This window comes from Dipodomys spectabilis, unplaced genomic scaffold (assembly GCF_019054845.1).
Source record: "Dipodomys spectabilis isolate Male_0828 unplaced genomic scaffold, ASM1905484v1 ptg000140l, whole genome shotgun sequence".
Lineage (NCBI taxonomy): Eukaryota > Metazoa > Chordata > Mammalia > Rodentia > Heteromyidae > Dipodomys > Dipodomys spectabilis.
In genome coordinates this window covers 19133595-19144957 of record NW_024870817.1, presented here as the reverse complement: position 1 = coordinate 19144957, position 11363 = coordinate 19133595, and positions in this window count along the sequence as shown.

Below are 11363 nucleotides of genomic sequence, written 5' to 3'. Positions count from 1 at the left end.
TCTATAAGTGAGAAAAAATAAATTTTCTTTTCTTTTCTTTTCTTTTGTCGGTCATGGAGCATGAACTCGGGCCTGGGCACTGTCCCTCAGCTCTTCAGCTCAAGGCAAGTGCTCTATCACTTGAACCACAGCACCACTTCCGGTTTTCCGGTGGTTTATTGGAGATAAGAGTCTCATGCAGTTTCCTGCCCGGGCTGGCTTTGAGCCGTGATCCACAGATCTCAGCCTCCTGAGTAGCTAGGATTACAGCCACAGGCACCCCGACAAATTTTCTGTTCTTTTAAGTCACCAAACATGTGATGATAACTAGAGAATAAATATATACAGTGCCTCAGTCAGTCCCCACTGCTGTAACAAACTGGGTAATTTATAAACAACATAATTTTTTTTTCTCACAGTTGTAGAGTTTAGAAGGTCAGAGGTGGAGGTATGTTCAGGGCCCAGTCTTTGCACATTGTTTTTCCCTCTGGAGAGAATCAACACCTAATGTGACAGAAGGACAAAATGGAATGGCTGTTTCCCTCAAGCCTTTTTTTTAAAAGACCACAAATCTCATTCATGAGTCAGATCCCAAATGTTCCAAATGACCTAAGAACCCTCTAGCTTTATACCTTCACCTGGCAGGCAAGTTCCAAGATCTTTTTTTTTTTGGAAAATACATGCACACTGTAATACATTGGAACCAGTCAAATGAAAGCTCTTTTATGACCCTGTTTTCCTTTCCACATTTCCTACATAGCCCTTAATATAATGAAGTATAAGTTAGAAATGCAGCTATATAGGATGAATGAAATTCAGTGGAGTTTCTAGGTAACAAGAAGCATCATGTTGATGTTTGGGTCATCTGCAGCCTTGAAACCAAGACTGTTTGTCTTTTGAAGCAAATCTACTTAAAATTTGTATTGTTTTGCTTATATGTAACACAGTTGAAAAAAACAATATGAGAAATCTTTAAAATATTCAAACCAATCCTTTTGAGCTCTTTGATTTACTACAGTGTTTCTTCATTAATTTGAAATCTTTAAAGTTGTACTTGGGTTTGATGACCAAAGCCAAAGTAATAATACATTGTTGACATTTGATCTTAGATATGCATAATTAAAATCATTTGTATTCTACTCATAACATTCTGACTCTTTATTGAATATCAATTGCTTGTAAGCATTATTTTTTCCTTGTATAATAATCTGGGGGGGAATTTGATACATAAATCTAAATTAATTAGATTGCTTCTTACAAAATACCACGTGCATAGTAAGCACTCAGTAAAAATTCAGTGAATACATTTATTCAGCTAAAATTTGAGTTTAACTTTAGGTAGCCCTGCACTTAGGATTTGCACTACTAAAATAAACTGAAACTTAAAGTATATGTAGAAAGTCCTGGCCAGACATAAAATAAAGCCTGTCTTATTTACACAGAAGAGATATACATAAATCCCTAAAGCAGCTGGAAGAGTGAGGCTAGCTTGGAATTGGAGAGAAGGTTAAGACTGAGGTTCACACATCCTATATTAAGTAATTACTCAGTTGCCACCATTTATTGCCATGTAGAAATTTGAGTCTAATGTTTCTGCTCATCTCATATTTTAAAGAAAAGTTGGAAACATAAGTCAGGCATAGTGTTGCAAATTTGGAATACAGGAAGCGGAGTAAACATGGTCCAAAGAGTCTGAGGTCAAACTAGTCAAAGCCTATTTAAAACTAAAAGAAAAAGGCTGGATGGTAAGTCAAGTGTTATAATGCTTTTCTAGCATGTGCAGGATCCTGGGATCAATCCTTAGTACTTAGCAACTAACAAACTAATTAAATAAACCAAAGCCAGAAATATATATGAGAACAGTTGCCTTTTCAAGAATTAGTAACAGATGGAAAGAAAGAAGCAGAAAGAAAGGAAGGAAAGAGGGAGAGAATGAAGATAGGAGATAGGATGAAGAATGGAGATAGGAAAGGAGAAAGGGAGGGAAGGGAGGAAGGGAGGAAGGGAGGGAGGGAAAGGGGGAAGGAAGGAAGGAAGGAAGGAAGGAAAGAAGGAAGGAAGGAAGGAAGGAAGGAAGGAAGGAAGGAAGGAAGGAAAGAAGGAAGGAAGGGGGAAGGAAGGAAGGAAGGAAGGAGGGAAGGAGGGAGGAAGGGAAGGGGGGAGGGAAGGAAAGAAGAAAGGAGGGGGGAGGGAGGAAAGGAAGGAAGGAAAGAAGGGAGGGGGAAGGAAGGAAGGAAGGAAAGAAGACAGGAGGGAGGGAGGGAGGGAGGGAGGAAAGAAAGGAAGGAAGGAAGGAAAGAAGGAAGGAAGGAAAAGGAAAGGAAAGGAAGGAAGGAAGGAAAGAAGGAAAGAAGGGAAGGGGAAAGGAAGGAAGAATGGAAGGAGGGAAGAAGGGAAGGGGAAAGGAAGGAAGAAGGGAAGGAAAGAAGGAAGGAGGGAGGGAAGGAAGGAAGGAAGGAAGGAAAGAAGGAAAGAAGGGAGAGGGAAGGAAGGAAGGAGGGAGAGAGGAAAGGAAGGAAGGAAGGAAAGAAGGAAGGAAGGAAGGAAGGAAGGAAGGAAGGAAGGAAGGAAGGGCTTTGTGAATCCCAAATCAAACACTCCTCTGGCCTGATGGGCTACTTAGGGCCCAGAGGTTTGGGTGTTTATTTCCTTGCATCTTTCCCTCTCATTACCTCTCTTGGATTCCTCTCTCATTCATCTTTCTATCCCCACCCCTCCCTGTTTCAGTATCTTCAACCACTAATGGCCTAGACACCACTATTGGAGGTAGAGGTTGTTTGTGAGAGGAGACCTTCAGAAAGAAATAGGCCGAGAACACCAGAACCAGCTCACCAGGGGCAATGCTACAAACAGACTGGGAGGAAGAAAACCTAAGTGTAAACACAGCTGAGTGGATGATTCTAAAGCACAGCTATTTGTCAGCAAAGAAATTCTCAAGGTTTTCTAAAAGACATATAGTTGTGTGCTTTAAAAAAAAAAAAAGATAATTCATACTATAATACTTGAGGCAAAAATTCATCTGCCTTTAGCCATTAGAGCAGATACTACTAATTGAAGTTCAGTTACTAGGCCCTAACAGTTTTTGAAGAAAGGATTTTTAAAATGTGGAACAGTAGAAAGGTTTAATTTTTCTTCAATGATTCAAATGATTTCGAGCATAAGGAGTATTTTCTTTAAAACACTTGAAGAAACAATCATGTTCAAGAGAGGAATGGAGGAATACAATCCTTAGTTTCTGATTTTCCCTATAACGGAGAGCTCTTTGCTCTAACTACTTTCATACAAATGTGCTACACCCCTAGTATTAAAGCTAGCAGGCTTCTATTCCCCCTAATAAAGGCTAAGATACATTGAGTAAACCTTTTCAAAAAATAATTCAGACTAGGAGCACTAAAGATTTTGGATTTTTTTTAAAGTCTGGAAATTTTGTAAATACATAAGGAAATATCTTAGGGATGAAACTCAAGTCAAAATATTAAATTTATTCTTTATATATAGCTTCTACCCAAAAGCTGAACAGAATTTTATCCAATACTTTTAGTGCTCTGTGTTTTCCTGACAACTCATCATCTAGGTCAGGTGTGGAAATTTCCAGTTGTGGAACTATGCTGCTATTCAAAATATCTTATATTTCAATGCTTTCCAGATTTTGGACGTAGGGTGTGGGGATGCTATCCTATAGTGGTAATGATAATTAAAAACATAGAAATGAACACATGAAAACTAAGCAGAGAACCAAATTCAAACAATCACAAGGAATGCTCACACTCATGAAGCCTGAAGAAAAAGTGAAAGCTAGTAACTGATGAAAATTTTGTGAAAAGGGTAACAACTCTCCTAATATAATCACCTGATTATACCACAAATGAATTGGTGTAGACTAAATATCATATGCTATGCACCTAGGAGTGACTGAATTAATCAGTAAACTTCTGGGAGAAATGGGAAATGTGTTCATCTTTGCTACTCTGCTACCAGGATATATATCTATCTGGCTGTCATTATATCTTTGATTTGGTAAAGAACCAGTTTTTCTTTGCAGTTCTTTAAAATATCCAGTCAGTGGAATCACTTTGTAACATGAAATTTTCTATAATAGGGGTACTTAAACTACGCACCACATCTCTAACCAAGAGACAGTTTCTAAACTCCAGCTCAACACTTACATTGAACTTGTTCATGTACTAACAGAGTGTGTTATGGTTTCTATCATATGCTTATACCTAATAGTAATTCACTTCTGCTTATATTAATTATAAACTTTAGGAGAAAACCTATTTGGTTAACTTAATTAATTACAACTTGATTAAAAACTATCTTAATTAAGAAAAGATTTGGGAATCAATCTCATGGTTGTTGAAGAGATATTTTTCTTCACCTTGACTTTATCCATCCATCCACCTGCCCATCCATCCATCCATCCATCCATCCATCCATCCATCCATCTATCCATCCATCCATCCATCCATCCACTCATCACTGTAACTTGACTAAGAGAGGTAAGGAGCTGCTAGTCACGTGTGCTATTTCAACCTGGACTACTAAGTGAACTAATGAAGTATTTTATGTGTCTTTTTGTTTTGCAAATTTATTTTTAAGTTCAAGTTTTTATGCCTAAAGATATTTTGATGTAAACATTGAGTTTTCAATAATGTATGATAAAACATTTGTCTCATATATTCTTAAAAATGTAGGCCTCTGCCAGTTGAATTTTCTTTTTTCTCTTACTCATTACTTCTATTGTGTTTATTCTGCATGCTTTAAGGCCTTTGGCATTGAGAAAGTTAATGTTAGAAGCTCTTAGAAAGTGAGTGCATTTATTTATAGGCTCTTTATACTCAGTGAGAGTATTTCACTTCCCCAGTTCCACTCCCAGTCTGGACCTGCATTAGAGGGATTTATTACAAATGAACACCTTGTAGTTCTGGCCTCCTCTTTGCCTCAGGACACCCACTGGCTGCAGGGGGCTGCCCAAGACATTGCTCAAGCTTCTGAGAACCCTCTCACTTCCCTGAAGGTGTGCTGCCTTCCACCCCCGTTCCCTCAGATGTGTGGCCTGCCAATTATTTCACCAAAGGCTAAAGTAATTTCTCTTCTGAATCAGCTTTCATTTGAAGCTGTGTAAAGATGGAAGGATAATCCTGGGGGGATGGATAATGAAATGTACACTAATGAGAATATTCAGAGGCACAAACACATAGCTGTCTCCTCTGACTTTACAGAAAATGGTAACCAATGCTTCAGAGAAAATTGTCTCAAGGGATGGGCTTTCTTTTGAGTTTCTGGAGAGCTACAATTGCTTTCACTATGTCCTTGAACCGAGGAAGTACACACTTAGCTGATGAAGTATCTTCTTCACATCAGAAAAGATGCACAGTACAGTGTGATGTCTGTTAATTGGCTACCAGCATGCGTAAGGCAAGCAGGTTCTTGAAGAGGAAAAAAAAAACCTGTTTAATGAGAATTGCTTGATGAACTACATCAGAGGTAAAGGGGAATAAAGTGCAAATTCCTTACAATTATCCCTCATAGCTCAGCTGTTGTGTAACTGGGTTTCTAACAAGCTACTTAATCTGAATCAACAACTTTCATTTATTAAATTCTTAATTTAATGGGATCACCAAATTGAACAGCTAAACATTTGGCTTATATTCAATCTACTTTTAGTAGAACTCCAATATTCAAGTGCATCAGTTATACTTGAGAAAAACAGACTAAATGATTGGTGTCTGTGGTAATATAATATAGTAGAAACCATGATATATGGTTGCTATTCCCATTAATGATCATATCTCTATTTACTAGATGAACGGGTCAAACTATAAGAATGAGACCTAGAAGACACAATTCTGACCAAGATGGAAGAAAAGAGCTGGATCTATTCTCCTGCCAGAAACAACTTAAAAAGAACTATACAGCATGATTGGGAAAAGAATTTAACAATGGTTGTCAAATTAAGCATACAATTACCATAAGTGATTATCTGGTTGTCCAATCATTCTCTATTGTAAAGATCATTATTTTCCCTATTAAATTACTTGTTGAGCACTATTTGACCATGAATTTGGGGCTTATTTCTAGACAATTATGCTCCATAAATCTGTGTGTCTTTCTTCATGCTCTAAGTTGACTACTGCAGCTTAACATTCAGTTTTGAAGCCAGAAAAGATTCAGATATTCTGCTCTTAGATACTTACGTATTGATGTTTATAGTATCTTTACATTCATTGAACAAAAAATTGAAAATAACCCAAATATGAAGCAATACATGAATAGACAGACACAGTATAATATACGCTATACCATGAAATAATACTCAGTAGTAAAAAGGAATCAACTATTAATGGTTACCATGAATAAATCTGAAAGGAAGTGAGAGAGAGAGAGAGATCTTTGTCAAACTGTGACAAAATACATGTCATAAAGTGTACCATTTAAACCTTTTTTGCTTATAAAAAAACCACAAAGTAGAAAAGTTTGTTCTCAGCATTTAAAAAAAAATAAGAATAATTTGTTGGGAGATAGGCTGATGATTATTTTTGAGAGCTGCTACTGTGTGGGGCCATGTGCAAAGGCTCTGTATTCATTACATCCTACAATCTCCCAGGAACTTGATAGACCTTGTTATGATGCCTATTTTACAGAGAAGACAGAATTTCTCTTTGGAGAGAACATGGAATTAAATAACTTATTAATTATATTCAGGAAAATGGCAAAGTTTCATTTTTAAAATATGTACAGCATATATTATTGTACATTGGGTTTTGTTGTATATTTTTATACATACACATAATGTACTTTGATTGACTTCACTCCATCTATGCAAAGCCCCACTGTTCAATCCAGGAAGCTTGTTGCTATTTATGCTATTATATATCCTAGAGCAAAAGCTATTATATATCCTGGAGCAATTTTCCATTGACAAAAATAATAGGTGCACTGATCATTTGATCTTAGTTGTGAGGGTTGAGAAGGGATCCAAAGTATCTCTGAAGTAGAGACCAGATACGTTCATTCTCATCATTCATTTGTTCATGAAATTTTCAGAATATCTCTTGTTAAGCACTGTGCCTGAAACTTGCGATACACGCACAAAACCAAAACACAAACCTCATATAATCTGTTGTAGTCTTCTGGGTAGGGCCCATAATGGAAGTGCAGTAGCTTCTTCCAGGAGGCAGCAGCAGGAAAGGCTGCCTTGTATATGTAGGAGGGGGGAGGGGGAGGGGAGGGTGCCTTCAAGAACACATCATCACTCTAGTAGTAGAGCAATTACCTGGAAAAATGGAGGTCTTGAGTTCAATCCCCAGTACTGCCATAAGAAAGAAGGAAAAGAAAATAAGGAAAGGAAAGGAAAGGAAAGGAAAGGAAAGGAAAGGAAAGGAAGAGAGGGAGAGAGGGAGGGAGGATTTGTTGATTTGTTGAGGCCTACATATTGCTTTTCTTTAAAAAGCTGAATGGATAAAGGCAGAAAGCAAAGAAAGATGCTTTAGGGATAAAGAAACAACATAGACCAAGGCAGTACTAAAGAAATTACTGGGGGCTAGGAAGTTGGCTCAGTGGTAAAGTGCTTGCCTTGCATGCATGAGGCCCTGGGTTTGAGTCCTCAGCACCACATAAGCAGAAAAAAAGCCAGAAGTGGTGCCGTGGCTCAAGTGGTAGGGCACTAGCCTTGAGCTGAAGAGCTGAGGGATATCGCCCACGCCCAGAGTTCAGCCCCCACAATTGGCAAAAAAAAAAAAAAAAAAAAAAAGAAATTACTGGGAAATGACCTTTTAAGATAACCGGTTAAAGAAAGAATCATAAATATCTGGGTTGGAATATTTTTAAGTAAAAAAGTGCTCATGAGTAGTTCACTGAGCTAATGTGATTTACATGAATATCTTACCATGCAGTTCATTGTGCTTTGTGGCCATGAGATAACAAAAATAGATGTATTTGGGAAGTTAGCTGTTATGTACACTTCAGGTCACAATATGTGTCACCAAGAACTCTAAAAGCTTTGATCTCTGAGTGGTGCATCAGTAAAATAAAACTAATGTGTGGTAAAACTTGCATGGTAACAAGACCCCCTGAAAACTATTTTAATAAATGGGTAGATTCTTTTGAAACATCTTTTTTTAAAATAAACTTTACACTTGTGGGAAATGTTATAAAGTTGGTTTTCTGTATCTCCTCCCTCTTTAAGAAAATGCAAATCTTCAGTACAAGATAATTAAGGTTTATCCTCTCCTCAGAGTTCCATTCTTACAAAATCATTGCTTTACTTTTGTCAGGACATTGTCTATAGTGTTTAACAGCATGTAACACATTTCTTCATTGCCTTCTTAAGAAATCCCAGGTTCCACTGATTATTGAACCAATTTATAATCGTTGCATTAATTCTGGAGAGAGTCCCAAAGATAGCTTTTATGTTATTTTGTTTTTACAGGTCAGAATTTCCTGATGATTTGAGAGCTTCAGTTCATGTTTATTATGGCTACCTCAGGGACTGATAGTAGTCTGAGAACATGGGGTAAAGTTCTTACAAAAAGTCCTTCTTAGCTTATTTCAAGAACAGTTCTATCTTTGAGGACCAACACCAAGGCTGAAACTATTCTCTTGTGCTACTTTAAAGCATAATGGTGGGCCGGAGAGGGGGGGCGGGGGGGGGGGGGGTCTGGAGGGCGGAGAATGACAGGGGTAGGAGAGAAGAAAAAGAAGTGTAGACTAAAATTGAACAAAACAGCAACTGATTTTTTCCCCAAGTTCTCACATAAAACTGAATGGCGTAAGAAGCCAAATTATCAAAATGAAAATAAACTATCCTCACTCCAGTGCTTATTAGACTGTCCAGGATGATAGGGATTTACAGAGCACTTAACTAAGGCTGAGGCCACTTAAGTGTGATAAGTAATTTGGCCTCATGCCTCCCTCCCTCTCCCCTTTACTAAAGAAGGGGAAGCAAAGCAGTCTGCTCTGTTTCAGTTTAGTAAAGAAAAAATAGGGGCACCCTGTGGAAACAGTAACAACTCCCTGGGGACGTACAATATATTCACTCTTCAGAAATACAGGCTTGACCTTTTCCTGGAAAAACTTATACTTTGAACCCAGGGGGCATCTCAGGTCTGACACCAACAACATAGATCACATTAATTCCATGTTTTTGTGCTCTCACAAGATGGATCAGTTGTTGTAATCTTATTTCTGCTCTTCATGAATCCAAACCCTTTTTCTGTCCAAAAATAGCAGAAATACTTGATTATCTATAGACATACATGGTATGATACATGAAACAGCACTGTGAATCAGTCCTATTTTGTCTACTTGAGGTCATTTCCTCCTCTTAACTTTAGATTTCCCTCCACGGAACTATAGTAATCTTATCTGCTTTCCCATAGGAATCTGTCAACAACAATAATTGTATTGTTATTATTTTTATTAATATCATAATCATGCTCATAGAATCAATGGAGTCAGAGCTTATCTGAGATTATAATATTTTTGGGCAAAGGCAATTCAGTACTTGAAATATTTTGGTCTTCAAAGAGACAGTGTGATGATTTGGTAAGTAAATGAAAGTTAGAAACCAATGCCGGTCATTTGTATTCAGGTTAATCAATTAGAAAGATTATACTATTTAAAATAATTGTAGTTTCTCTATTCAATTTAAAATTTACTACTGGCTACAAGCTTTTTGAATGTAGTGTACCCAGAAATGGGTGTCATAATTGATCCCAAATCACTATTTAAATATGCTTATAACAGTCAAGAATAATATTCGAGTAATTGAAAGTGCCTCTGCTAATTTCACCATATATAGTTATGTATCATTTCATCTGTGGCAACACAAATATTATTTATGAGTAGAAAAATTTAATCAGTAAAGTTTACTTACTTTTAAAATTATTACAATTCCTGTGCAACATAATTTAAACAAAGGAAAAGAATTTGACTTCAATACAGTGAGAAATGTTTGTAAATTAGGCTATGAACCTAGACTATTTTTAAGAATGTGTGTCTGCGGAGACAAAAAATCCAACTTCACAGTCTCTAATATAGAGAAATGGGGCAACAAATTCATGGCATTGTTATGCTTCCTCTAAATACAAAAACTTTTTCATTGATATGATAGATTTCATGGATAAAATCTATACAGTGCACTTGCTTTCTCAAGCAACAAATTATTTCAATCCTCACTTAAATCCATTTCCCAGTTAAAGTGCAATTTTCAGCATAGAACTTAAAACTGGACCCCTTAAATAAATAACCCCCCACAGAGCAAATACTTTCCATAAGCTAAATTTGAATTCTGTACTTAATCTTCCTTTCTTTAAAAAGTCTTCAGGCATGTTTGTTAAAATTTTAAGACCTGCCCTTATGTAGAGTTATTCTATTTCCATCCTCAAACCACACATCTCTTTCAAAATGCCAAGTAATTATGGGTACAAAGGGATCCTGGGAACTGTAATTCTTTTTTCTGGCACATGTAAGTAAAATACGCATTATGGGTACTTAAGTTCATTTTTAAGAGCAACCTATACATATAGATTTTATAACTTCTCTCCAAACTGATTTTCCCTTTGACTATTAGATTTGAGAGACAGCCTTTCTCTGAGATTATTGAAAAACAATCAATATAAGAATGACATCTAGCTTTATTTTTGTTTACAATTTCTTTCACTTCCAATAAATACCAGTCCTAATGATGTAATTCCATCTTTTCTTCCTAAGAAGATCAAAATATTGTTATCTTTCAGAAGCTGCTCATTTTCTTCCTTAGAATTTATAATCTTTGTAGGGTGTTTGAGTCCAGGGTTTATGAACATGTGGCCTCACATCTTTGATATGAGAAATGAGGACATCACAGTGCAGTGCATAAGCTCCCTAAGTGACATGTTCATTGTGGAAACTTCTTCAAAAATAATACTACTATATGAACCAGGAATCCCACTTTGGGGCATATACTGTCTAAAAATAACATTGTGTTGAAGAGATAATTGTACTCCCATTCCAACATTAGTCTCAACAGCCAAGATTCGGAAACAACCTAAGTATCTATGGACAGAATGGATATATTGTGTGTGTGTGTGTGTGAGAGAGAGAGAGAGAGAGACAGACAGACAGACAGACAGACAGACAGAAGACAGAGAGAGACAGAAAGGCAGACACAGAGAGAGACAGAGCATTAAAAAGGTAGAAAATTATGCCCCTTTGACATTATAGATAAACCTAGAGGACATAACTGATTGAAACAGACTAGATAAAAGAAGACAAATACTGCATGTTCTCACTGACATGTGGAATCTAAAGAAGCTGAACTCATCAAAGTAGAGTTGAAGGAGTCAACAAGCAAGAAAAACAAGGAGCTGTTGGTCAGAGGGTACAGAATCTCAGTTATCTGA